We start from the raw sequence: 20,581 nt of genomic DNA, 5'->3' as shown, positions 1-20,581 counted from the left end.
GGTTTGGTGGTTCAGCGTGTGAGGCCTGTGAATCCTCACAGTTCCCCAGCATGCTCGGCCTCAGCAGGCACCGCTGCAGCATATTACCCACAATGCCTTGCTCTCGCACTAGCGTCATGCTTCAGGATTCGATCCGCAAAAGTCCAACAAAGCTCACTCCCCCCGCTCTTTTTCTCAATACTTTCCGTAACATCCGAGGCATTTTGAAAGAATGCGCCAACACGCTCGATCCTAAATTGGTCCTCAACATACGCTTGAATCCAAGAACGGGACACCGTCCATGGCTCGGCTGTGCCCCTACACCAGGCTGAATTCCCTCTTGCTTTGTCAGCTATCCTTTCGCAGAGTCAATATCGTAGTCTATGAAGTTTAGCTGAGACGTGATTATTGCTGGTTGAAAACTTAACCCAATACCCCGTCAGGATTGGCTTGAAATATAGTCAGCCTTGACAATTTTTGATTGCCTCCACGGAGGCTGACGTCGGTGTGAAAGACAGTGCGTCCGTGTTTTGGCAACTGTCCCAGGTGGTTCAGCTGCTGTGCCGCCGGGCGCTCTCTGGCACAGAGGTAGGTTTGGTGGTTCAGCGTGTGAGGCCTGTGAATCCTCACAGTTCCCCAGCATGCTCGGCCTCAGCAGGCACCGCTGCAGCATATTACCCACAATGCCTTGCTCTCGCACTAGCGTCATGCTTCAGGATTCGATCCGCAAAAGTCCAACAAAGCTCACTCCCCCCGCTCTTTTTCTCAATACTTTCCGTAACATCCGAGGCATTTTGAAAGAATGCGCCAACACGCTCGATCCTAAATTAGTCCTCAACATACGCTTGAATCCAAGAACGGGACACCGTCCATGGCTCGGCTGTGCCCCTCCACCAGGCTGAATTCCCTTTTGCTTTGTCGGCTATCCTTTCGCAGAGGCAATATCGTAGTCTATGAAGTCTAACTGAGACGTGATTATTGCTGGTTGAAAACTTAACCCAATACCCCGTCAGGATTGGCTTGAAATATAGTCAGCCTTGACAATTTTTGATCGCCTCCATGGAGGCTGACGTCGGTGTGAAAGACAGTGCGTCCGTGTTTTGGCTACTGTCCCAGGTGGTTCAGACGCTGTGCGGCCGAGCGCTCTCTGGCACAGAGGTAGGTTTGGTGGTTCAGCGTGTGAGGCCTGTGAATCCTCACAGTTCCCCAGCACGCTCGGCCTCAGCAGGCACCGCTGCAGCATATTACCCACAATGCCTTGCTCTCGCACTAGCGTCATGCTTCAGGATTCGATCCGCAAAAGTCCAACAAAGCTCACTCCCCCCGCTCTTTTTCTCAATACTTTCCGTAACATCCGAGGCATTTTGAAAGAATGCGCCAACACGCTCAAACCCTAAATTGGTCCTCAACATACGCTTGAATCCAAGAACGGGACACCGTCCATGGCTCGGCTGTGCCCCTACACCAGGCTGAATTCCCTCTTGCATTGTCAGCTATCCTTTCGCAGAGGCAATATCGTAGTCTATGAAGTTTAGCTGAGACGTGATTATTGCTGGTTGAAAACTTAACCCAATACCCCGTCAGGATTGGCTTGAAATATAGTCAGTCTTGACAATTTTTGATTGCCTCCACGGAGGCTGACGTCGGTGTGAAAGACAGTGCGTCCGTGTTTTGGCAACTGTCCCAGGTGGTTCAGCCGCTGTGCCGCCGGGCGCTCTCTGGCACAGAGGTAGGTTTGGTGGTTCAGCGTGTGAGGCCTGTGAATCCTCACAGTTCCCCAGCACGCTTGGCCTCAGCAGGCACCGCTGCAGCATATTACCCACAATGCCTTGCTCTCGCACTAGCGTCATGCTTCAGGATTCGATCCGCAAAAGTCCAACAAAGCTCACTCCCCCCGCTCTTTTTCTCAATACTTTCCGTAACATCCGAGGCATTTTGAAAGAATGCGCCAACACGCTCGATCCTAAATTGGTCCTCAACATACGCTTGAATCCAAGAACGGGACACCGTCCATGGCTCGGCTGTGCCCCTACACCAGGCTGAATTCCCTCTTGCTTTGTCAGCTATCCTTTCGCAGAGGCAATATCGTAGTCTATGAAGTTTAGCTGAGACGTGATTATTGCTGGTTGAAAACTTAACCCAATACCCCGTCAGGATTGGCTTGAAATATAGTCAGCCTTGACAATTTTTGATTGCCTCCACGGAGGCTGACGTCGGTGTGAAAGACAGTGCGTCCGTGTTTTGGCAACTGTCCCAGGTGGTTCAGCTGCTGTGCCGCCGGGCGCTCTCTGGCACAGAGGTAGGTTTGGTGGTTCAGCGTGTGAGGCCTGTGAATCCTCACAGTTCCCCAGCATGCTCGGCCTCAGCAGGCACCGCTGCAGCATATTACCCACAATGCCTTGCTCTCGCACTAGCGTCATGCTTCAGGATTCGATCCGCAAAAGTCCAACAAAGCTCACTCCCCCCGCTCTTTTTCTCAATACTTTCCGTAACATCCGAGGCATTTTGAAAGAATGCGCCAACACGCTCGATCCTAAATTAGTCCTCAACATACGCTTGAATCCAAGAACGGGACACCGTCCATGGCTCGGCTGTGCCCCTCCACCAGGCTGAATTCCCTTTTGCTTTGTCGGCTATCCTTTCGCAGAGGCAATATCGTAGTCTATGAAGTCTAACTGAGACGTGATTATTGCTGGTTGAAAACTTAACCCAATACCCCGTCAGGATTGGCTTGAAATATAGTCAGCCTTGACAATTTTTGATCGCCTCCATGGAGGCTGACGTCGGTGTGAAAGACAGTGCGTCCGTGTTTTGGCTACTGTCCCAGGTGGTTCAGACGCTGTGCGGCCGAGCGCTCTCTGGCACAGAGGTAGGTTTGGTGGTTCAGCGTGTGAGGCCTGTGAATCCTCACAGTTCCCCAGCACGCTCGGCCTCAGCAGGCACCGCTGCAGCATATTACCCACAATGCCTTGCTCTCGCACTAGCGTCATGCTTCAGGATTCGATCCGCAAAAGTCCAACAAAGCTCACTCCCCCCGCCCTTTTGTTCAATACTTTCCGTAACATCCGAGGCATTTTGAAAGAATGCGCCAACACGCTCGATCCTAAATTGGTCCTCAACATACGCTTGAATCAAGAACGGGACACCGTCCATGGCTCGGCTGTGCCCCTACACCAGCCGGAATTCCCTCTTGCTCTGTCGGCTATCCTTTCGCAGAGGCAATATCGTAGTCTATGAAGTCTGGCTGAGACGTGATTATTGCTGGTTGAAAACTTAACCCAATACCCCGTCAGGATTGGCTTGAAATATAGTCAGCCTTGACAATTTTTGATCGCCTCCACGGAGGCTGACGTCGGTGTGAAAGACAGTGCGTCCGTGTTTTGGCAACTGTCCCAGGTGGTTCAGCCGCTGTGCCGCCGGGCGCTCTCTGGCACAGAGGTAGGTTTGGTGGTTCAGCGTGTGAGGCCTGTGAATCCTCACAGTTCCCCAGCACGCTCGGCCTCAGCAGGCACCGCTGCAGCATATTACCCACAATGCCTTGCTCTCGCACTAGCGTCATGCTTCAGGATTCGATCCGCAAAAGTCCAACAAAGCTCAGTCCCCCCGCTCTTTTTCTCAATACTTTCCGTAACATCCGAGGCATTTTGAAAGAATGCGCCAACACGCTCGATCCTAAATTGGTCCTCAACATACGCTTGAATCCAAGAACGGGACACCGTCCATGGCTCGGCTGTGCCCCTACACCAGGCTGAATTCCCTCTTGCTTTGTCAGCTATCCTTTCGCAGAGGCAATATCGTAGTCTATGAAGTTTAGCTGAGACGTGATTATTGCTGGTTGAAAACTTAACCCAATACCCCGTCAGGATTGGCTTGAAATATAGTCAGCCTTGACAATTTTTGATCGCCTCCACGGAGGCTGACGTCGGTGTGAAAGACAGTGCGTCCGTGTTTTGGCAACTGTCCCAGGTGGTTCAGACGCTGTGCCGCCGGGCGCTCTCTGGCACAGAGGTAGGTTTGGTGGTTCAGCGTGTGAGGCATGTGAATCCTCACAGTTCCCCAGCACACTCGGCCTCAGCAGGCACCACTGCAGCATATTACCCACAATGCCTTGCTCTCGCACTAGCGTCATGCTTCAGGATTCGATCCGCAAAAGTCCAACAAAGCTCACTCCCCCCGCTCTTTTGTTCAATACTTTCCATAACGTCTGAGGCATTTTGAAAGAATGCGCCAACACGCTCAATCCTAAATTGGTCCTCAACATACGCTTGAATCCAAGAACGGGACACCGTCCATGGCTCGGCTGTGCCCCTACACCAGGCTGAATTCCCTCTTGCTCTGTCGGCTATCCTTTCGCAGAGGCAATATCGTAGTCTATGAAGTCTAGCTGAGACGTGATTATTGCTGGTTGAAAACTTAACCCAATACCCCGTCAGGATTGGCTTGAAATATAGTCAGCCTTGACAATTTTTGATCGCCTCCACGGAGGCTGACGTCGGTGTGAAAGACAGTGCGTCCGTGTTTTGGCTACTGTCCCAGGTGGTTCAGACGCTGTGCGGCCGAGCGCTCTCTGGCACAGAGGTAGGTTTGGTGGTTCAGCGTGTGAGGCCTGTGAATCCTCACAGTTCCCCAGCACGCTCGGCCTCAGCAGGCACCGCTGCAGCATATTACCCACAATGCCTTGCTCTCGCACTAGCGTCATGCTTCAGGATTCGATCCGCAAAAGTCCAACAAAGCTCACTCCCCCCGCTCTTTTTCTCAATACTTTCCGTAACATCCGAGGCATTTTGAAAGAATGCGCCAACACGCTCGATCCTAAATTGGTCCTCAACATACGCTTGAATCCAAGAACGGGACACCGTCCATGGCTCGGCTGTGCCCCTACACCAGGCTGAATTCCCTCTTGCTTTGTCAGCTATCCTTTCGCAGAGGCAATATCGTAGTCTATGAAGTTTAGCTGAGACGTGATTATTGCTGGTTGAAAACTTAACCCAATACCCCGTCAGGATTGGCTTGAAATATAGTCAGCCTTGACAATTTTTGATTGCCTCCACGGAGGCTGACGTCGGTGTGAAAGACAGTGCGTCCGTGTTTTGGCAACTGTCCCAGGTGGTTCAGACGCTGTGCCGCCGGGCGCTCTCTGGCACAGAGGTAGGTTTGGTGGTTCAGCGTGTGAGGCATGTGAATCCTCACAGTTCCCCAGCACACTCGGCCTCAGCAGGCACCACTGCAGCATATTACCCACAATGCCTTGCTCTCGCACTAGCGTCATGCTTCAGGATTCGATCCGCAAAAGTCCAACAAAGCTCACTCCCCCCGCTCTTTTGTTCAATACTTTCCATAACGTCTGAGGCATTTTGAAAGAATGCGCCAACACGCTCAATCCTAAATTGGTCCTCAACATACGCTTGAATCCAAGAACGGGACACCGTCCATGGCTCGGCTGTGCCCCTACACCAGGCTGAATTCCCTCTTGCTCTGTCGGCTATCCTTTCGCAGAGGCAATATCGTAGTCTATGAAGTCTAGCTGAGACGTGATTATTGCTGGTTGAAAACTTAACCCAATACCCCGTCAGGATTGGCTTGAAATATAGTCAGCCTTGACAATTTTTGATCGCCTCCACGGAGGCTGACGTCGGTGTGAAAGACAGTGCGTCCGTGTTTTGGCTACTGTCCCAGGTGGTTCAGACGCTGTGCGGCCGAGCGCTCTCTGGCACAGAGGTAGGTTTGGTGGTTCAGCGTGTGAGGCCTGTGAATCCTCACAGTTCCCCAGCACGCTCGGCCTCAGCAGGCACCGCTGCAGCATATTACCCACAATGCCTTGCTCTCGCACTAGCGTCATGCTTCAGGATTCGATCCGCAAAAGTCCAACAAAGCTCACTCCCCCCGCTCTTTTTCTCAATACTTTCCGTAACATCCGAGGCATTTTGAAAGAATGCGCCAACACGCTCAAACCCTAAATTGGTCCTCAACATACGCTTGAATCCAAGAACGGGACACCGTCCATGGCTCGGCTGTGCCCCTACACCAGGCTGAATTCCCTCTTGCTTTGTCAGCTATCCTTTCGCAGAGGCAATATCGTAGTCTATGAAGTTTAGCTGAGACGTGATTATTGCTGGTTGAAAACTTAACCCAATACCCCGTCAGGATTGGCTTGAAATATAGTCAGTCTTGACAATTTTTGATTGCCTCCACGGAGGCTGACGTCGGTGTGAAAGACAGTGCGTCCGTGTTTTGGCAACTGTCCCAGGTGGTTCAGCCGCTGTGCCGCCGGGCGCTCTCTGGCACAGAGGTAGGTTTGGTGGTTCAGCGTGTGAGGCCTGTGAATCCTCACAGTTCCCCAGCACGCTCGGCCTCAGCAGGCACTGCTGCAGCATATTACCCACAATGCCTTGCTCTCGCACTAGCGTCATGCTTCAGGATTCGATCCGCAAAAGTCCAACAAAGCTCACTCCCCCCGCTCTTTTTCTCAATACTTTCCGTAACATCCGAGGCATTTTGAAAGAATGCGCCAACACGCTCGATCCTAAATTGGTCCTCAACATACGCTTGAATCCAAGAACGGGACACCGTCCATGGCTCGGCTGTGCCCCTACACCAGGCTGAATTCCCTCTTGCTTTGTCAGCTATCCTTTCGCAGAGGCAATATCGTAGTCTATGAAGTTTAGCTGAGACGTGATTATTGCTGGTTGAAAACTTAACCCAATACCCCGTCAGGATTGGCTTGAAATATAGTCAGCCTTGACAATTTTTGATTGCCTCCACGGAGGCTGACGTCGGTGTGAAAGACAGTGCGTCCGTGTTTTGGCAACTGTCCCAGGTGGTTCAGCTGCTGTGCCGCCGGGCGCTCTCTGGCACAGAGGTAGGTTTGGTGGTTCAGCGTGTGAGGCCTGTGAATCCTCACAGTTCCCCAGCATGCTCGGCCTCAGCAGGCACCGCTGCAGCATATTACCCACAATGCCTTGCTCTCGCACTAGCGTCATGCTTCAGGATTCGATCCGCAAAAGTCCAACAAAGCTCAGTCCCCCCGCTCTTTTTCTCAATACTTTCCGTAACATCCGAGGCATTTTGAAAGAATGCGCCAACACGCTCGATCCTAAATTGGTCCTCAACATACGCTTGAATCCAAGAACGGGACACCGTCCATGGCTCGGCTGTGCCCCTACACCAGGCTGAATTCCCTCTTGCTTTGTCAGCTATCCTTTCGCAGAGGCAATATCGTAGTCTATGAAGTTTAGCTGAGACGTGATTATTGCTGGTTGAAAACTTAACCCAATACCCCGTCAGGATTGGCTTGAAATATAGTCAGTCTTGACAATTTTTGATTGCCTCCACGGAGGCTGACGTCGGTGTGAAAGACAGTGCGTCCGTGTTTTGGCTACTGTCCCAGGTGGTTCAGACGCTGTGCGGCCGAGCGCTCTCTGGCACAGAGGTAGGTTTGGTGGTTCAGCGTGTGAGGCCTGTGAATCCTCACAGTTCCCCAGCACGCTCGGCCTCAGCAGGCACCGCTGCAGCATATTACCCACAATGCCTTGCTCTCGCACTAGCGTCATGCTTCAGGATTCGATCCGCAAAAGTCCAACAAAGCTCACTCCCCCCGCTCTTTTTCTCAATACTTTCCGTAACATCCGAGGCATTTTGAAAGAATGCGCCAACACGCTCAAACCCTAAATTGGTCCTCAACATACGCTTGAATCCAAGAACGGGACACCGTCCATGGCTCGGCTGTGCCCCTACACCAGGCTGAATTCCCTCTTGCATTGTCAGCTATCCTTTCGCAGAGGCAATATCGTAGTCTATGAAGTTTAGCTGAGACGTGATTATTGCTGGTTGAAAACTTAACCCAATACCCCGTCAGGATTGGCTTGAAATATAGTCAGTCTTGACAATTTTTGATTGCCTCCACGGAGGCTGACGTCGGTGTGAAAGACAGTGCGTCCGTGTTTTGGCAACTGTCCCAGGTGGTTCAGCCGCTGTGCCGCCGGGCGCTCTCTGGCACAGAGGTAGGTTTGGTGGTTCAGCGTGTGAGGCCTGTGAATCCTCACAGTTCCCCAGCACGCTTGGCCTCAGCAGGCACCGCTGCAGCATATTACCCACAATGCCTTGCTCTCGCACTAGCGTCATGCTTCAGGATTCGATCCGCAAAAGTCCAACAAAGCTCACTCCCCCCGCTCTTTTTCTCAATACTTTCCGTAACATCCGAGGCATTTTGAAAGAATGCGCCAACACGCTCGATCCTAAATTGGTCCTCAACATACGCTTGAATCCAAGAACGGGACACCGTCCATGGCTCGGCTGTGCCCCTACACCAGGCTGAATTCCCTCTTGCTTTGTCAGCTATCCTTTCGCAGAGGCAATATCGTAGTCTATGAAGTTTAGCTGAGACGTGATTATTGCTGGTTGAAAACTTAACCCAATACCCCGTCAGGATTGGCTTGAAATATAGTCAGCCTTGACAATTTTTGATTGCCTCCACGGAGGCTGACGTCGGTGTGAAAGACAGTGCGTCCGTGTTTTGGCAACTGTCCCAGGTGGTTCAGCTGCTGTGCCGCCGGGCGCTCTCTGGCACAGAGGTAGGTTTGGTGGTTCAGCGTGTGAGGCCTGTGAATCCTCACAGTTCCCCAGCATGCTCGGCCTCAGCAGGCACCGCTGCAGCATATTACCCACAATGCCTTGCTCTCGCACTAGCGTCATGCTTCAGGATTCGATCCGCAAAAGTCCAACAAAGCTCACTCCCCCCGCTCTTTTTCTCAATACTTTCCGTAACATCCGAGGCATTTTGAAAGAATGCGCCAACACGCTCGATCCTAAATTAGTCCTCGACATACGCTTGAATCCAAGAACGGGATACCGTCCATGGCTCGGCTGTGCCCCTCCACCAGGCTGAATTCCCTTTTGCTTTGTCGGCTATCCTTTCGCAGAGGCATTATCGTAGTCTATGAAGTCTAACTGAGACGTGATTATTGCTGGTTGAAATCTTAACCCAATACCCCGTCAGGATTGGCTTGAAATATAGTCAGCCTTGACAATTTTTGATCGCCTCCATGGAGGCTGACGTCGGTGTGAAAGACAGTGCGTCCGTGTTTTGGCTACTGTCCCAGGTGGTTCAGACGCTGTGCGGCCGAGCGCTCTCTGGCACAGAGGTAGGTTTGGTGGTTCAGCGTGTGAGGCCTGTGAATCCTCACAGTTCCCCAGCACGCTCGGCCTCAGCAGGCACCGCTGCAGCATATTACCCACAATGCCTTGCTCTCGCACTAGCGTCATGCTTCAGGATTCGATCCGCAAAAGTCCAACAAAGCTCAGTCCCCCCGCTCTTTTTCTCAATACTTTCCGTAACATCCGAGGCATTTTGAAAGAATGCGCCAACACGCTCGATCCTAAATTGGTCCTCAACATACGCTTGAATCCAAGAACGGGACACCGTCCATGGCTCGGCTGTGCCCCTACACCAGGCTGAATTCCCTCTTGCTTTGTCAGCTATCCTTTCGCAGAGGCAATATCGTAGTCTATGAAGTTTAGCTGAGACGTGATTATTGCTGGTTGAAAACTTAACCCAATACCCCGTCAGGATTGGCTTGAAATATAGTCAGCCTTGACAATTTTTGATTGCCTCCACGGAGGCTGACGTCGGTGTGAAAGACAGTGCGTCCGTGTTTTGGCAACTGTCCCAGGTGGTTCAGACGCTGTGCCGCCGAGCGCTCTCTGGCACAGAGGTAGGTTTGGTGGTTCAGCGTGTGAGGCATGTGAATCCTCACAGTTCCCCAGCACACTCGGCCTCAGCAGGCACCACTGCAGCATATTACCCACAATGCCTTGCTCTCGCACTAGCGTCATGCTTCAGGATTCGATCCGCAAAAGTCCAACAAAGCTCACTCCCCCCGCTCTTTTGTTCAATACTTTCCATAACGTCTGAGGCATTTTGAAAGAATGCGCCAACACGCTCAATCCTAAATTGGTCCTCAACATACGCTTGAATCCAAGAACGGGACACCGTCCATGGCTCGGCTGTGCCCCTACACCAGGCTGAATTCCCTCTTGCTCTGTCGGCTATCCTTTCGCAGAGGCAATATCGTAGTCTATGAAGTCTAGCTGAGACGTGATTATTGCTGGTTGAAAACTTAACCCAATACCCCGTCAGGATTGGCTTGAAATATAGTCAGCCTTGACAATTTTTTGATCGCCTCCACGGAGGCTGACGTCGGTGTGAAAGACAGTGCGTCCGTGTTTTGGCTACTGTCCCAGGTGGTTCAGACGCTGTGCGGCCGAGCGCTCTCTGGCACAGAGGTAGGTTTGGTGGTTCAGCGTGTGAGGCCTGTGAATCCTCACAGTTCCCCAGCACGCTCGGCCTCAGCAGGCACCGTTGCAGCATATTACCCACAATGCCTTGCTCTCGCACTAGCGTCATGCTTCAGGATTCGATCCGCAAAAGTCCAACAAAGCTCACTCCCCCCGCTCTTTTGTTCAATACTTTCCATAACGTCTGAGGCATTTTGAAAGAATGCGCCAACACGCTCGATCCTAAATTGGTCCTCAACATACGCTTAAATCCAAGAACGGGACACCGTCCATGGCTCGGCTGTGCCCCTACACCAGCCTGAATTCCCTCTTGCTCTGTCGGCTATTCTTTCGCAGAGGCAATATCGTAGTCTATGAAGTCTAGCTGAGACGTGATTATTGCTGGTTGAAAACTTAACCCAATACCCCGTCAGGATTGGCTTGAAATATAGTCAGCCTTGACAATTTTTGATCGCCTCCACGGAGGCTGACGTCGGTGTGAAAGACAGTGCGTCCGTGTTTTGGCTACTGTCCCAGGTGGTTCAGACGCTGTGCGGCCGAGCGCTCTCTGGCACAGACGTAGGTTTGGTGGTTCAGCGTGTGAGGCCTGTGAATCCTCACAGTTCCCCAGCACGCTCGGCCTCAGCAGGCACCGCTGCAGCATATTACCCACAATGCCTTGCTCTCGCACTAGCGTCATGCTTCAGGATTCGATCCGCAAAAGTCCAACAAAGCTCACTCCCCCCGCTCTTTTTCTCAATACTTTCCGTAACATCCGAGGCATTTTGAAAGAATGCGCCAACACGCTCGATCCTAAATTGGTCCTCAACATACGCTTGAATCCAAGAACGGGACACCGTCCATGGCTCGGCTGTGTCCCTACACCAGGCTGAATTCCCTCTTGCTTTGTCAGCTATCCTTTCGCAGAGGCAATGTCGTAGTCTATGAAGTTTAGCTGAGACGTGATTATTGCTGGTTGAAAACTTAACCCAATACCCCGTCAGGATTGGCTTGAAATATAGTCAGCCTTGACAATTTTTGATTGCCTCCACGGAGGCTGACGTCGGTGTGAAAGACAGTGCGTCCGTGTTTTGGCTACTGTCCCAGGTGGTTCAGACGCTGTGCGGCCGAGCGCTCTCTGGCACAGAGGTAGGTTTGGTGGTTCAGCGTGTGAGGCCTGTGAATCCTCACAGTTTCCCAGCACGCTCGGCCTCAGCAGGCACCGCTGCAGCATATTACCCACAATGCCTTGCTCTCGCACTAGCGTCATGCTTCAGGATTCGATCCGCAAAAGTCCAACAAAGCTCACTCCCCCCGCTCTTTTTCTCAATACTTTCCGTAACATCCGAGGCATTTTGAAAGAATGCGCCAACACGCTCGATCCTAAATTGGTCCTCAACATACGCTTGAATCCAAGAACGGGACACCGTCCATGGCTCGGCTGTGCCCCTACACCAGGCTGAATTCCCTCTTGCTTTGTCAGCTATCCTTTCGCAGAGGCAATATCGTAGTCTATGAAGTTTAGCTGAGACGTGATTATTGCTGGTTGAAAACTTAACCCAATACCCCGTCAGGATTGGCTTGAAATATAGTCAGCCTTGACAATTTTTGATTGCCTCCACGGAGGCTGACGTCGGTGTGAAAGACAGTGCGTCCGTGTTTTGGCAACTGTCCCAGGTGGTTCAGCCGCTGTGCCGCCGGGCGCTCTCTGGCACAGAGGTAGGTTTGGTGGTTCAGCGTGTGAGGCCTGTGAATCCTCACAGTTCCCCAGCACGCTCGGCCTCAGCAGGCACTGCTGCAGCACATTTCCCACAATGCCTTGCTCTCGCACTAGCGTCATGCTTCAGGATTCGATCCGCAAAAGTCCAACAAAGCTCACTCCCCCCGCTCTTTTTCTCAATACTTTCCGTAACATCCGAGGCATTTTGAAAGAATGCGCCAACACGCTCGATCCTAAATTAGTCCTCAACATACGCTTGAATCCAAGAACGGGACACCGTCCATGGCTCGTCTGTGCCCCTACACCAAGCTGAATTCCCTTTTGCTCTGTCGGCTATCCTTTCGCAGAGGCAATATCGTAGTCTTTGAAGTCTAACTGAGACGTGATTATTGCTGGTTGAAAACTTAACCCAATACCCCGTCAGGATTGGCTTGAAATATAGTCAGCCTTGACAATTTTTGATCGCCTCCATGGAGGCTGACGTCGGTGTGAAAGACAGTGCGTCCGTGTTTTGGCAACTGTCCCAGGTGGTTCAGACGCTGTGCCGCCGGGCGCTCTCTGGCACAGAGGTAGGTTTGGTGGTTCAGCGTGTGAGGCATGTGAATCCTCACAGTTCCCCAGCACACTCGGCCTCAGCAGGCACCACTGCAGCATATTACCCACAATGCCTTGCTCTCGCACTAGCGTCATGCTTCAGGATTCGATCCGCAAAAGTCCAACAAAGCTCACTCCCCCCGCCCTTTTGTTCAATACTTTCCGTAACATCCGAGGCATTTTGAAAGAATGCGCCAACACGCTCGATCCTAAATTGGTCCTCAACATACGCTTGAATCAAGAACGGGACACCGTCCATGGCTCGGCTGTGCCCCTACACCAGCCGGAATTCCCTCTTGCTCTGTCGGCTATCCTTTCGCAGATGAATATCGTAGTCTATGAAGTCTGGCTGAGACGTGATTATTGCTGGTTGAAAACTTAACCCAATACCCCGTCAGGATTGGCTTGAAATATAGTCAGCCTTGACAATTTTTGATCGCCTCCACGGAGGCTGACGTCGGTGTGAAAGACAGTGCGTCCGTGTTTTGGCAACTGTCCCAGGTGGTTCAGCCGCTGTGCCGCCGGGCGCTCTCTGGCACAGAGGTAGGTTTGGTGGTTCAGCGTGTGAGGCCTGTGAATCCTCACAGTTCCCCAGCACGCTCGGCCTCAGCAGGCACCGCTGCAGCATATTACCCACAATGCCTTGCTCTCGCACTAGCGTCATGCTTCAGGATTCGATCCGCAAAAGTCCAACAAAGCTCAGTCCCCCCGCTCTTTTTCTCAATACTTTCCGTAACATCCGAGGCATTTTGAAAGAATGCGCCAACACGCTCGATCGTAAATTGGTCCTCAACATACGCTTGAATCCAAGAACGGGACACCGTCCATGGCTCGGCTGTGCCCCTACACCAGGCTGAATTCCCTCTTGCTTTGTCAGCTATCCTTTCGCAGAGGCAATATCGTAGTCTATGAAGTTTAGCTGAGACGTGATTATTGCTGGTTGAAAACTTAACCCAATACCCCGTCAGGATTGGCTTGAAATATAGTCAGCCTTGACAATTTTTGATTGCCTCCACGGAGGCTGACGTTGGTGTGAAAGACAGTGCGTCCGTGTTTTGGCAACTGTCCCAGGTGGTTCAGACGCTGTGCCGCCGGGCGCTCTCTGGCACAGAGGTAGGTTTGGTGGTTCAGCGTGTGAGGCATGTGAATCCTCACAGTTCCCCAGCACACTCGGCCTCAGCAGGCACCACTGCAGCATATTACCCACAATGCCTTGCTCTCGCACTAGCGTCATGCTTCAGGATTCGATCCGCAAAAGTCCAACAAAGCTCACTCCCCCCGCTCTTTTGTTCAATACTTTCCATAACGTCTGAGGCATTTTGAAAGAATGCGCCAACACGCTCAATCCTAAATTGGTCCTCAACATACGCTTGAATCCAAGAACGGGACACCGTCCATGGCTCGGCTGTGCCCCTACACCAGGCTGAATTCCCTCTTGCTCTGTCGGCTATCCTTTCGCAGAGGCAATATCGTAGTCTATGAAGTCTAGCTGAGACGTGATTATTGCTGGTTGAAAACTTAACCCAATACCCCGTCAGGATTGGCTTGAAATATAGTCAGCCTTGACAATTTTTGATCGCCTCCACGGAGGCTGACGTCGGTGTGAAAGACAGTGCGTCCGTGTTTTGGCTACTGTCCCAGGTGGTTCAGCCGCTGTGCCGCCGGGCGCTCTCTGGCACAGAGGTAAGTTTGGTGGTTCAGCGTGTGAGGCCTGTGAATCCTCACAGTTCCCCAGCACGCTCGGCCTCAGCAGGCACCGCTGCAGCATATTACCCACAATGCCTTGCTCTCGCACTAGCGTCATGCTTCAGGATTCGATCCGCAAAAGTCCAACAAAGCTCACTCCCCCCGCTCTTTTTCTCAATACTTTCCGTAACATCCGAGGCATTTTGAAAGAATGCGCCAACACGCTCGATCCTAAATTGGTCCTCAACATACGCTTGAATCCAAGAACGGGACACCGTCCATGGCTCGGCTGTGCCCCTACACCAGGCTGAATTCCCTCTTGCTCTGTCGGCTATCCTTTCGCAGAGGCAATATCGTAGTCTATGAAGTCTAGCTGAGACGTGATTATTGCTGGTTGAAAACTTAACCCAATACCCCGTCAGGATTGGCTTGAAATATAGTCAGCCTTGACAATTTTTGATCGCCTCCACGGAGGCTGACGTCGGTGTGAAAGACAGTGCGTCCGTGTTTTGGCTACTGTCCCAGGTGGTTCAGACGCTGTGCGGCCGAGCGCTCTCTGGCACAGAGGTAGGTTTGGTGGTTCAGCGTGTGAGGCCTGTGAATCCTCACAGTTCCCCAGCACGCTCGGCCTCAGCAGGCACCGCTGCAGCATATTACCCACAATGCCTTGCTCTCGCACTAGCGTCATGCTTCAGGATTCGATCCGCAAAAGTCCAACAAAGCTCACTCCCCCCGCTCTTTTTCCCAATACTTTCCGTAACATCCGAGGCATTTTGAAAGAATGCGCCAACACGCTCAAACCCTAAATTGGTCCTCAACATACGCTTGAATCCAAGAACGGGACACCGTCCATGGCTCGGCTGTGCCCCTACACCAGGCTGAATTCCCTCTTGCTTTGTCAGCTATCCTTTCGCAGAGGCAATATCGTAGTCTATGAAGTCTAGCTGAGACGTGATTATTGCTGGTTGAAAACTTAACCCAATACCCCGTCAGGATTGGCTTGAAATATAGTCAGCCTTGACAATTTTTGATTGCCACCACGGAGGCTGACGTCGGTGTGAAAGACAGTGCGTCCGTGTTTTGGCAACTGTCCCAGGTGGTTCAGCCGCTGTGCCGCCGGGCGCTCTCTGGCAGAGAGGTAGGTTTGGTGGTTCAGCGTGTGAGGCCTGTGAATCCTCACAGTTCCCCAGCATGCTCGGCCTCAGCAGGCACCGCTGCAGCATATTACCCACAATGCCTTGCTCTCGCACTAGCGTCATGCTTCAGGATTCGATCCGCAAAAGTCCAACAAAGCTCACTCCCCCCGCTCTTTTTCTCAATACTTTCCGTAACATCCGAGGCATTTTGAAAGAATGCGCCAACACGCTCGATCCTAAATTAGTCCTCAACATACGCTTGAATCCAAGAACGGGACACCGTCCATGGCTCGGCTGTGCCCCTCCACCAGGCTGAATTCCCTTTTGCTTTGTCGGCTATCCTTTCGCAGAGGCAATATCGTAGTCTATGAAGTCTAACTGAGACGTGATTATTGCTGGTTGAAAACTTAACCCAATACCCCGTCAGGATTGGCTTGAAATATAGTCAGCCTTGACAATTTTTGATCGCCTCCATGGAGGCTGACGTCGGTGTGAAAGACAGTGCGTCCGTGTTTTGGCTACTGTCCCAGGTGGTTCAGACGCTGTGCGGCCGAGCGCTCTCTGGCACAGAGGTAGGTTTGGTGGTTCAGCGTGTGAGGCCTGTGAATCCTCACAGTTCCCCAGCACGCTCGGCCTCAGCAGGCACCGCTGCAGCATATTACCCACAATGCCTTGCTCTCGCACTAGCGTCATGCTTCAGGATTCGATCCGCAAAAGTCCAACAAAGCTCAGTCCCCCCGCTCTTTTTCTCAATACTTTCCGTAACATCCGAGGCATTTTGAAAGAATGCGCCAACACGCTCGATCCTAAATTGGTCCTCAACATACGCTTGAATCCAAGAACGGGACACCGTCCATGGCTCGGCTGTGCCCCTACACCAGGCTGAATTCCCTCTTGCTTTGTCAGCTATCCTTTCGCAGAGGCAATATCGTAGTCTATGAAGTTTAGCTGAGACGTGATTATTGCTGGTTGAAAACTTAACCCAATACCCCGTCAGGATTGGCTTGAAATATAGTCAGCCTTGACAATTTTTGATTGCCTCCACGGAGGCTGACGTCGGTGTGAAAGACAGTGCGTCCGTGTTTTGGCAACTGTCCCAGGTGGTTCAGCTGCTGTGCCGCCGGGCGCTCTCTGGCACAGAGGTAGGTTTGGTGGTTCAGCGTGTGAGGCCTGTGAATCCTCACAGTTCCCCAGCATGCTCGGCCTCAGCAGGCACCGCTGCAGCATATTACCCACAATGCCTTGCTCTCGCACTAGCGTCATGCTTCAGGATTCGATCCGCAAAAGTCCAACAAAGCTCACTCCCCCCGCTCTTTTTCTCAATACTTTCCGTAACATCCAAGGCATTTTGAAAGAATGCGCCAACACGCTCGATCCTAAATTAGTCCTCAACATACGCTTGAATCCAAGAACGGGACACCGTCCATGGCTCGGCTGTGCCCCTCCACAAGGCTGAATTCCCTTTTGCTTTGTCGGCTATCCTTTCGCAGAGGCAATATCGTAGTCTATGAAGTCTAACTGAGACGTGATTATTGCTGGTTGAAAACTTAACCCAATACCCCGTCAGGATTGGCTTGAAATATAGTCAGCCTTGACAATTTTTGATCGCCTCCATGGAGGCTGACGTCGGTGTGAAAGACAGTGCGTCCGTGTTTTGGCTACTGTCCCAGGTGGTTCAGACGCTGTGCGGCCGAGCGCTCTCTGGCACAGAGGTAGGTTTGGTGGTTCAGCGTGTGAGGCCTGTGAATCCTCACAGTTCCCCAGCACGCTCGGCCTCAGCAGGCACCGCTGCAGCATATTACCCACAATGCCTTGCTCTCGCACTAGCGTCATGCTTCAGGATTCGATCCGCAAAAGTCCAACAAAGCTCAGTCCCCCCGCTCTTTTTCTCAATACTTTCCGTAACATCCGAGGCATTTTGAAAGAATGCGCCAACACGCTCGATCCTAAATTGGTCCTCAACATACGCTTGAATCCAAGAACGGGACACCGTCCATGGCTCGGCTGTGCCCCTACACCAGGCTGAATTCCCTCTTGCTTTGTCAGCTATCCTTTCGCAGAGGCAATATCGTAGTCTATGAAGTTTAGCTGAGACGTGATTATTGCTGGTTGAAAACTTAACCCAATACCCCGTCAGGATTGGCTTGAAATATAGTCAGCCTTGACAATTTTTGATTGCCTCCACGGAGGCTGACGTCGGTGTGAAAGACAGTGCGTCCGTGTTTTGGCAACTGTCCCAGGTGGTTCAGACGCTGTGCCGCCGCGCGCTCTCTGGCACAGAGGTAGGTTTGGTGGTTCAGCGTGTGAGGCATGTGAATCCTCACAGTTCCCCAGCACACTCGGCCTCAGCAGGCACCACTGCAGCATATTACCCACAATGCCTTGCTCTCGCACTAGCGTCATGCTTCAGGATTCGATCCGCAAAAGTCCAACAAAGCTCACTCCCCCCGCTCTTTTGTTCAATACTTTCCATAACGTCTGAGGCATTTTTAAAGAATGCGCCAACACGCTCAATCCTAAATTGGTCCTCAACATACGCTTGAATCCAAGAACGGGACACCGTCCATGGCTCGGCTGTGCCCCTACACCAGGCTGAATTCCCTCTTGCTCTGTCGGCTATCCTTTCGCAGAGGCAATATCGTAGTCTATGAAGTCTAGCTGAGACGTGATTATTGCTGGTTGAAAACTTAACCCAATACCCCGTCAGGATTGGCTTGAAATATAGTCAGCCTTGACAATTTTTTATCGCCTCCACGGAGGCTGACGTCGGTGTGAAAGACAGTGCGTCCGTGTTTTGGCTACTGTCCCAGGTGGTTCAGACGCTGTGCGGCCGAGCGCTCTCTGGCACAGAGGTAGGTTTGGTGGTTCAGCGTGTGAGGCCTGTGAATCCTCACAGTTCCCCAGCACGCTCGGCCTCAGCAGGCACCGCTGCAGCATATTACCCACAATGCCTTGCTCTCGCACTAGCGTCATGCTTCAGGATTCGATCCGCAAAAGTCCAACAAAGCTCACTCCCCCCGCTCTTTTTCTCAATACTTTCCGTAACATCCGAGGCATTTTGAAAGAATGCGCCAACACGCTCAAACCCTAAATTGGTCCTCAACATACGCTTGAATCCAAGAACGGGACACCGTCCATGGCTCGGCTGTGCCCCTACACCAGGCTGAATTCCCTCTTGCTCTGTCGGCTATCCTTTCGCAGAGGCAATATCGTAGTCTATGAAGTCTCGCTGAGACGTGATTATTGCTGGTTGAAAACTTAACCCAATACCCCGTCAGGATTGGCTTGAAATATAGTCAGCCTTGACAATTTTTTATCGCCTCCACGGAGGCTGACGTCGGTGTGAAAGACAGTGCGTCCGTGTTTTGGCTACTGTCCCAGGTGGTTCAGACGCTGTGCGGCCGAGCGCTCTCTGGCACAGAGGTAGGTTTGGTGGTTCAGCGTGTGAGGCCTGTGAATCCTCACAGTTCCCCAGCACGCTCGGCCTCAGCAGGCACCGCTGCAGCATATTACCCACAATGCCTTGCTCTCGCACTAGCGTCATGCTTCAGGATTCGATCCGCAAAAGTCCAACAAAGCTCACTCCCCCCGCTCTTTTTCTCAATACTTTCCGTAACATCCGAGGCATTTTGAAAGAATGCGCCAACACGCTCAAACCCTAAATTGGTCCTCAACATACGCTTGAATCCAAGAACGGGACACCGTCCATGGCTCGGCTGTGCCCCTACACCAGGCTGAATTCCCTCTTGCTTTGTCAGCTATCCTTTCGCAGAGGCAATATCGTAGTCTATGAAGTTTAGCTGAGACGTGATTATTGCTGGTTGAAAACTTAACCCAATACCCCGTCAGGATTGGCTTGAAATATAGTCAGCCTTGACAATTTTTGATTGCCTCCACGGAGGCTGACGTCGGTGTGAAAGACAGTGCGTCCGTGTTTTGGCAACTGTCCCAGGTGGTTCAGCTGCTGTGCCGCCGGGCGCTCTCTGGCACAGAGGTAGGTTTGGTGGTTCAGCGTGTGAGGCCTGTGAATCCTCACAGTTCCCCAGCACGCTCGGCCTCAGCAGGCACCGCTGCAGCATATTACCCACAATGCCTTGCTCTCGCACTAGCGTCATGCTTCAGGATTCGATCCGCAAAAGTCCAACAAAGCTCACTCCCCCCGCTCTTTTGTTCAATACTTTCCATAACGTCTGAGGCATTTTGAAAGAATGCGCCAACACGCTCAATCCTAAATTGGTCCTCAACATACGCTTGAATCCAAGAACGGGACACCGTCCATGGCTCGGCTGTGCCCCTACACCAGGCTGAATTCCCTCTTGCTCTGTCGGCTATCCTTTCGCAGAGGCAATATCGTAGTCTATGAAGTCTAGCTGAGACGTGATTATTGCTGGTTGAAAACTTAACCCAATACCCCGTCAGGATTGGCTTGAAATATAGTCAGCCTTGACAATTTTTTGATCGCCTCCACGGAGGCTGACGTCGGTGTGAAAGACAGTGCGTCCGTGTTTTGGCTACTGTCCCAGGTGGTTCAGACGCTGTGCGGCCGAGCGCTCTCTGGCACAGAGGTAGGTTTGGTGGTTCAGCGTGTGAGGCCTGTGAATCCTCACAGTTCCCCAGCACGCTCGGCCTCAGCAGGCACCGTTGCAGCATATTACCCACAATGCCTTGCTCTCGCACTAGCGTCATGCTTCAGGATTCGATCCGCAAAAGTCCAACAAAGCTCACTCCCCCCGCTCTTTTGTTCAATACTTTCCATAACGTCTGAGGCATTTTGAAAGAATGCGCCAACACGCTCGATCCTAAATTGGTCCTCAACATACGCTTAAATCCAAGAACGGGACACCGTCCATGGCTCGGCTGTGCCCCTACACCAGCCTGAATTCCCTCTTGCTCTGTCGGCTATCCTTTCGCAGAGGCAATATCGTAGTCTATGAAGTCTAGCTGAGACGTGATTATTGCTGGTTGAAAACTTAACCCAATACCCCGTCAGGATTGGCTTGAAATATAGTCAGCCTTGACAATTTTTGATCGCCTCCACGGAGGCTGACGTCGGTGTGAAAGACAGTGCGTCCGTGTTTTGGCTACTGTCCCAGGTGGTTCAGACGCTGTGCGGCCGAGCGCTCTCTGGCACAGACGTAGGTTTGGTGGTTCAGCGTGTGAGGCCTGTGAATCCTCACAGTTCCCCAGCACGCTC

General features: G+C 52.0%; 36 non-coding genes across 36 annotated transcripts; all 36 read left to right on the top strand.

Moving 5' to 3' along the window:
- The first annotated feature begins 333 nt into the window (after positions 1–333).
- On the top strand, positions 334–475 carry LOC146254810 (U4 spliceosomal RNA). Its single transcript, XR_014731561.1, has one exon. It is a non-coding gene; the product is annotated as a U4 spliceosomal RNA (small nuclear RNA).
- A 428-nt stretch (positions 476–903) lies between these two features.
- LOC146254809 (U4 spliceosomal RNA) lies at positions 904–1,045 on the top strand. The gene has a single exon (XR_014731603.1). It is a non-coding gene; the product is annotated as a U4 spliceosomal RNA (small nuclear RNA).
- Positions 1,046–1,474: 429 nt separating this feature from the next.
- Positions 1,475–1,616, top strand: LOC146254808 (U4 spliceosomal RNA). Its single transcript, XR_014731578.1, has one exon. It is a non-coding gene; the product is annotated as a U4 spliceosomal RNA (small nuclear RNA).
- Positions 1,617–2,044: 428 nt separating this feature from the next.
- LOC146254807 (U4 spliceosomal RNA) lies at positions 2,045–2,186 on the top strand. Its single transcript, XR_014731627.1, has one exon. It is a non-coding gene; the product is annotated as a U4 spliceosomal RNA (small nuclear RNA).
- Positions 2,187–2,614: 428 nt separating this feature from the next.
- LOC146254806 (U4 spliceosomal RNA) lies at positions 2,615–2,756 on the top strand. The gene has a single exon (XR_014731601.1). It is a non-coding gene; the product is annotated as a U4 spliceosomal RNA (small nuclear RNA).
- Positions 2,757–3,183: 427 nt separating this feature from the next.
- Positions 3,184–3,325, top strand: LOC146254805 (U4 spliceosomal RNA). Its single transcript, XR_014731560.1, has one exon. It is a non-coding gene; the product is annotated as a U4 spliceosomal RNA (small nuclear RNA).
- A 428-nt stretch (positions 3,326–3,753) lies between these two features.
- Positions 3,754–3,895, top strand: LOC146254804 (U4 spliceosomal RNA). Its single transcript, XR_014731631.1, has one exon. It is a non-coding gene; the product is annotated as a U4 spliceosomal RNA (small nuclear RNA).
- Positions 3,896–4,323: 428 nt separating this feature from the next.
- Positions 4,324–4,465, top strand: LOC146254803 (U4 spliceosomal RNA). Its single transcript, XR_014731544.1, has one exon. It is a non-coding gene; the product is annotated as a U4 spliceosomal RNA (small nuclear RNA).
- A 428-nt stretch (positions 4,466–4,893) lies between these two features.
- On the top strand, positions 4,894–5,035 carry LOC146254802 (U4 spliceosomal RNA). The gene has a single exon (XR_014731626.1). It is a non-coding gene; the product is annotated as a U4 spliceosomal RNA (small nuclear RNA).
- Positions 5,036–5,463: 428 nt separating this feature from the next.
- Positions 5,464–5,605, top strand: LOC146254801 (U4 spliceosomal RNA). Its single transcript, XR_014731543.1, has one exon. It is a non-coding gene; the product is annotated as a U4 spliceosomal RNA (small nuclear RNA).
- Positions 5,606–6,034: 429 nt separating this feature from the next.
- Positions 6,035–6,176, top strand: LOC146254800 (U4 spliceosomal RNA). The gene has a single exon (XR_014731567.1). It is a non-coding gene; the product is annotated as a U4 spliceosomal RNA (small nuclear RNA).
- A 428-nt stretch (positions 6,177–6,604) lies between these two features.
- Positions 6,605–6,746, top strand: LOC146254799 (U4 spliceosomal RNA). The gene has a single exon (XR_014731625.1). It is a non-coding gene; the product is annotated as a U4 spliceosomal RNA (small nuclear RNA).
- A 428-nt stretch (positions 6,747–7,174) lies between these two features.
- Positions 7,175–7,316, top strand: LOC146254798 (U4 spliceosomal RNA). The gene has a single exon (XR_014731556.1). It is a non-coding gene; the product is annotated as a U4 spliceosomal RNA (small nuclear RNA).
- Positions 7,317–7,745: 429 nt separating this feature from the next.
- LOC146254797 (U4 spliceosomal RNA) lies at positions 7,746–7,887 on the top strand. The gene has a single exon (XR_014731545.1). It is a non-coding gene; the product is annotated as a U4 spliceosomal RNA (small nuclear RNA).
- A 428-nt stretch (positions 7,888–8,315) lies between these two features.
- On the top strand, positions 8,316–8,457 carry LOC146254796 (U4 spliceosomal RNA). Its single transcript, XR_014731624.1, has one exon. It is a non-coding gene; the product is annotated as a U4 spliceosomal RNA (small nuclear RNA).
- Positions 8,458–8,885: 428 nt separating this feature from the next.
- Positions 8,886–9,027, top strand: LOC146254795 (U4 spliceosomal RNA). The gene has a single exon (XR_014731559.1). It is a non-coding gene; the product is annotated as a U4 spliceosomal RNA (small nuclear RNA).
- Positions 9,028–9,455: 428 nt separating this feature from the next.
- Positions 9,456–9,597, top strand: LOC146254794 (U4 spliceosomal RNA). Its single transcript, XR_014731622.1, has one exon. It is a non-coding gene; the product is annotated as a U4 spliceosomal RNA (small nuclear RNA).
- A 428-nt stretch (positions 9,598–10,025) lies between these two features.
- Positions 10,026–10,168, top strand: LOC146254793 (U4 spliceosomal RNA). The gene has a single exon (XR_014731582.1). It is a non-coding gene; the product is annotated as a U4 spliceosomal RNA (small nuclear RNA).
- Positions 10,169–10,596: 428 nt separating this feature from the next.
- On the top strand, positions 10,597–10,738 carry LOC146254792 (U4 spliceosomal RNA). Its single transcript, XR_014731563.1, has one exon. It is a non-coding gene; the product is annotated as a U4 spliceosomal RNA (small nuclear RNA).
- Positions 10,739–11,166: 428 nt separating this feature from the next.
- LOC146254791 (U4 spliceosomal RNA) lies at positions 11,167–11,308 on the top strand. Its single transcript, XR_014731558.1, has one exon. It is a non-coding gene; the product is annotated as a U4 spliceosomal RNA (small nuclear RNA).
- Positions 11,309–11,736: 428 nt separating this feature from the next.
- On the top strand, positions 11,737–11,878 carry LOC146254790 (U4 spliceosomal RNA). The gene has a single exon (XR_014731621.1). It is a non-coding gene; the product is annotated as a U4 spliceosomal RNA (small nuclear RNA).
- A 428-nt stretch (positions 11,879–12,306) lies between these two features.
- Positions 12,307–12,448, top strand: LOC146254789 (U4 spliceosomal RNA). Its single transcript, XR_014731635.1, has one exon. It is a non-coding gene; the product is annotated as a U4 spliceosomal RNA (small nuclear RNA).
- Positions 12,449–12,875: 427 nt separating this feature from the next.
- On the top strand, positions 12,876–13,016 carry LOC146254788 (U4 spliceosomal RNA). The gene has a single exon (XR_014731586.1). It is a non-coding gene; the product is annotated as a U4 spliceosomal RNA (small nuclear RNA).
- Positions 13,017–13,444: 428 nt separating this feature from the next.
- Positions 13,445–13,586, top strand: LOC146254787 (U4 spliceosomal RNA). The gene has a single exon (XR_014731620.1). It is a non-coding gene; the product is annotated as a U4 spliceosomal RNA (small nuclear RNA).
- A 428-nt stretch (positions 13,587–14,014) lies between these two features.
- On the top strand, positions 14,015–14,156 carry LOC146254786 (U4 spliceosomal RNA). The gene has a single exon (XR_014731542.1). It is a non-coding gene; the product is annotated as a U4 spliceosomal RNA (small nuclear RNA).
- Positions 14,157–14,584: 428 nt separating this feature from the next.
- On the top strand, positions 14,585–14,726 carry LOC146254785 (U4 spliceosomal RNA). The gene has a single exon (XR_014731541.1). It is a non-coding gene; the product is annotated as a U4 spliceosomal RNA (small nuclear RNA).
- A 429-nt stretch (positions 14,727–15,155) lies between these two features.
- On the top strand, positions 15,156–15,297 carry LOC146254784 (U4 spliceosomal RNA). The gene has a single exon (XR_014731574.1). It is a non-coding gene; the product is annotated as a U4 spliceosomal RNA (small nuclear RNA).
- Positions 15,298–15,725: 428 nt separating this feature from the next.
- LOC146254783 (U4 spliceosomal RNA) lies at positions 15,726–15,867 on the top strand. Its single transcript, XR_014731600.1, has one exon. It is a non-coding gene; the product is annotated as a U4 spliceosomal RNA (small nuclear RNA).
- A 428-nt stretch (positions 15,868–16,295) lies between these two features.
- On the top strand, positions 16,296–16,437 carry LOC146254782 (U4 spliceosomal RNA). The gene has a single exon (XR_014731619.1). It is a non-coding gene; the product is annotated as a U4 spliceosomal RNA (small nuclear RNA).
- Positions 16,438–16,865: 428 nt separating this feature from the next.
- Positions 16,866–17,007, top strand: LOC146254781 (U4 spliceosomal RNA). Its single transcript, XR_014731599.1, has one exon. It is a non-coding gene; the product is annotated as a U4 spliceosomal RNA (small nuclear RNA).
- A 428-nt stretch (positions 17,008–17,435) lies between these two features.
- LOC146254780 (U4 spliceosomal RNA) lies at positions 17,436–17,577 on the top strand. The gene has a single exon (XR_014731618.1). It is a non-coding gene; the product is annotated as a U4 spliceosomal RNA (small nuclear RNA).
- A 428-nt stretch (positions 17,578–18,005) lies between these two features.
- LOC146254779 (U4 spliceosomal RNA) lies at positions 18,006–18,147 on the top strand. The gene has a single exon (XR_014731571.1). It is a non-coding gene; the product is annotated as a U4 spliceosomal RNA (small nuclear RNA).
- Positions 18,148–18,576: 429 nt separating this feature from the next.
- On the top strand, positions 18,577–18,718 carry LOC146254778 (U4 spliceosomal RNA). Its single transcript, XR_014731573.1, has one exon. It is a non-coding gene; the product is annotated as a U4 spliceosomal RNA (small nuclear RNA).
- Positions 18,719–19,147: 429 nt separating this feature from the next.
- LOC146254777 (U4 spliceosomal RNA) lies at positions 19,148–19,289 on the top strand. Its single transcript, XR_014731617.1, has one exon. It is a non-coding gene; the product is annotated as a U4 spliceosomal RNA (small nuclear RNA).
- A 428-nt stretch (positions 19,290–19,717) lies between these two features.
- Positions 19,718–19,860, top strand: LOC146254776 (U4 spliceosomal RNA). The gene has a single exon (XR_014731581.1). It is a non-coding gene; the product is annotated as a U4 spliceosomal RNA (small nuclear RNA).
- A 428-nt stretch (positions 19,861–20,288) lies between these two features.
- Positions 20,289–20,430, top strand: LOC146254775 (U4 spliceosomal RNA). Its single transcript, XR_014731540.1, has one exon. It is a non-coding gene; the product is annotated as a U4 spliceosomal RNA (small nuclear RNA).
- The last annotated feature ends 151 nt before the right edge of the window (positions 20,431–20,581 follow it).

The sequence above is a fragment of the Hypomesus nipponensis genome, chromosome 16 (assembly GCF_054491055.1).
Source record: "Hypomesus nipponensis isolate SF chromosome 16, ASM5449105v1, whole genome shotgun sequence".
In the NCBI taxonomy this organism is placed as follows: Eukaryota; Metazoa; Chordata; class Actinopteri; order Osmeriformes; family Osmeridae; genus Hypomesus; species Hypomesus nipponensis.
This window is presented reverse-complemented; position numbering and strand designations above follow the sequence as displayed.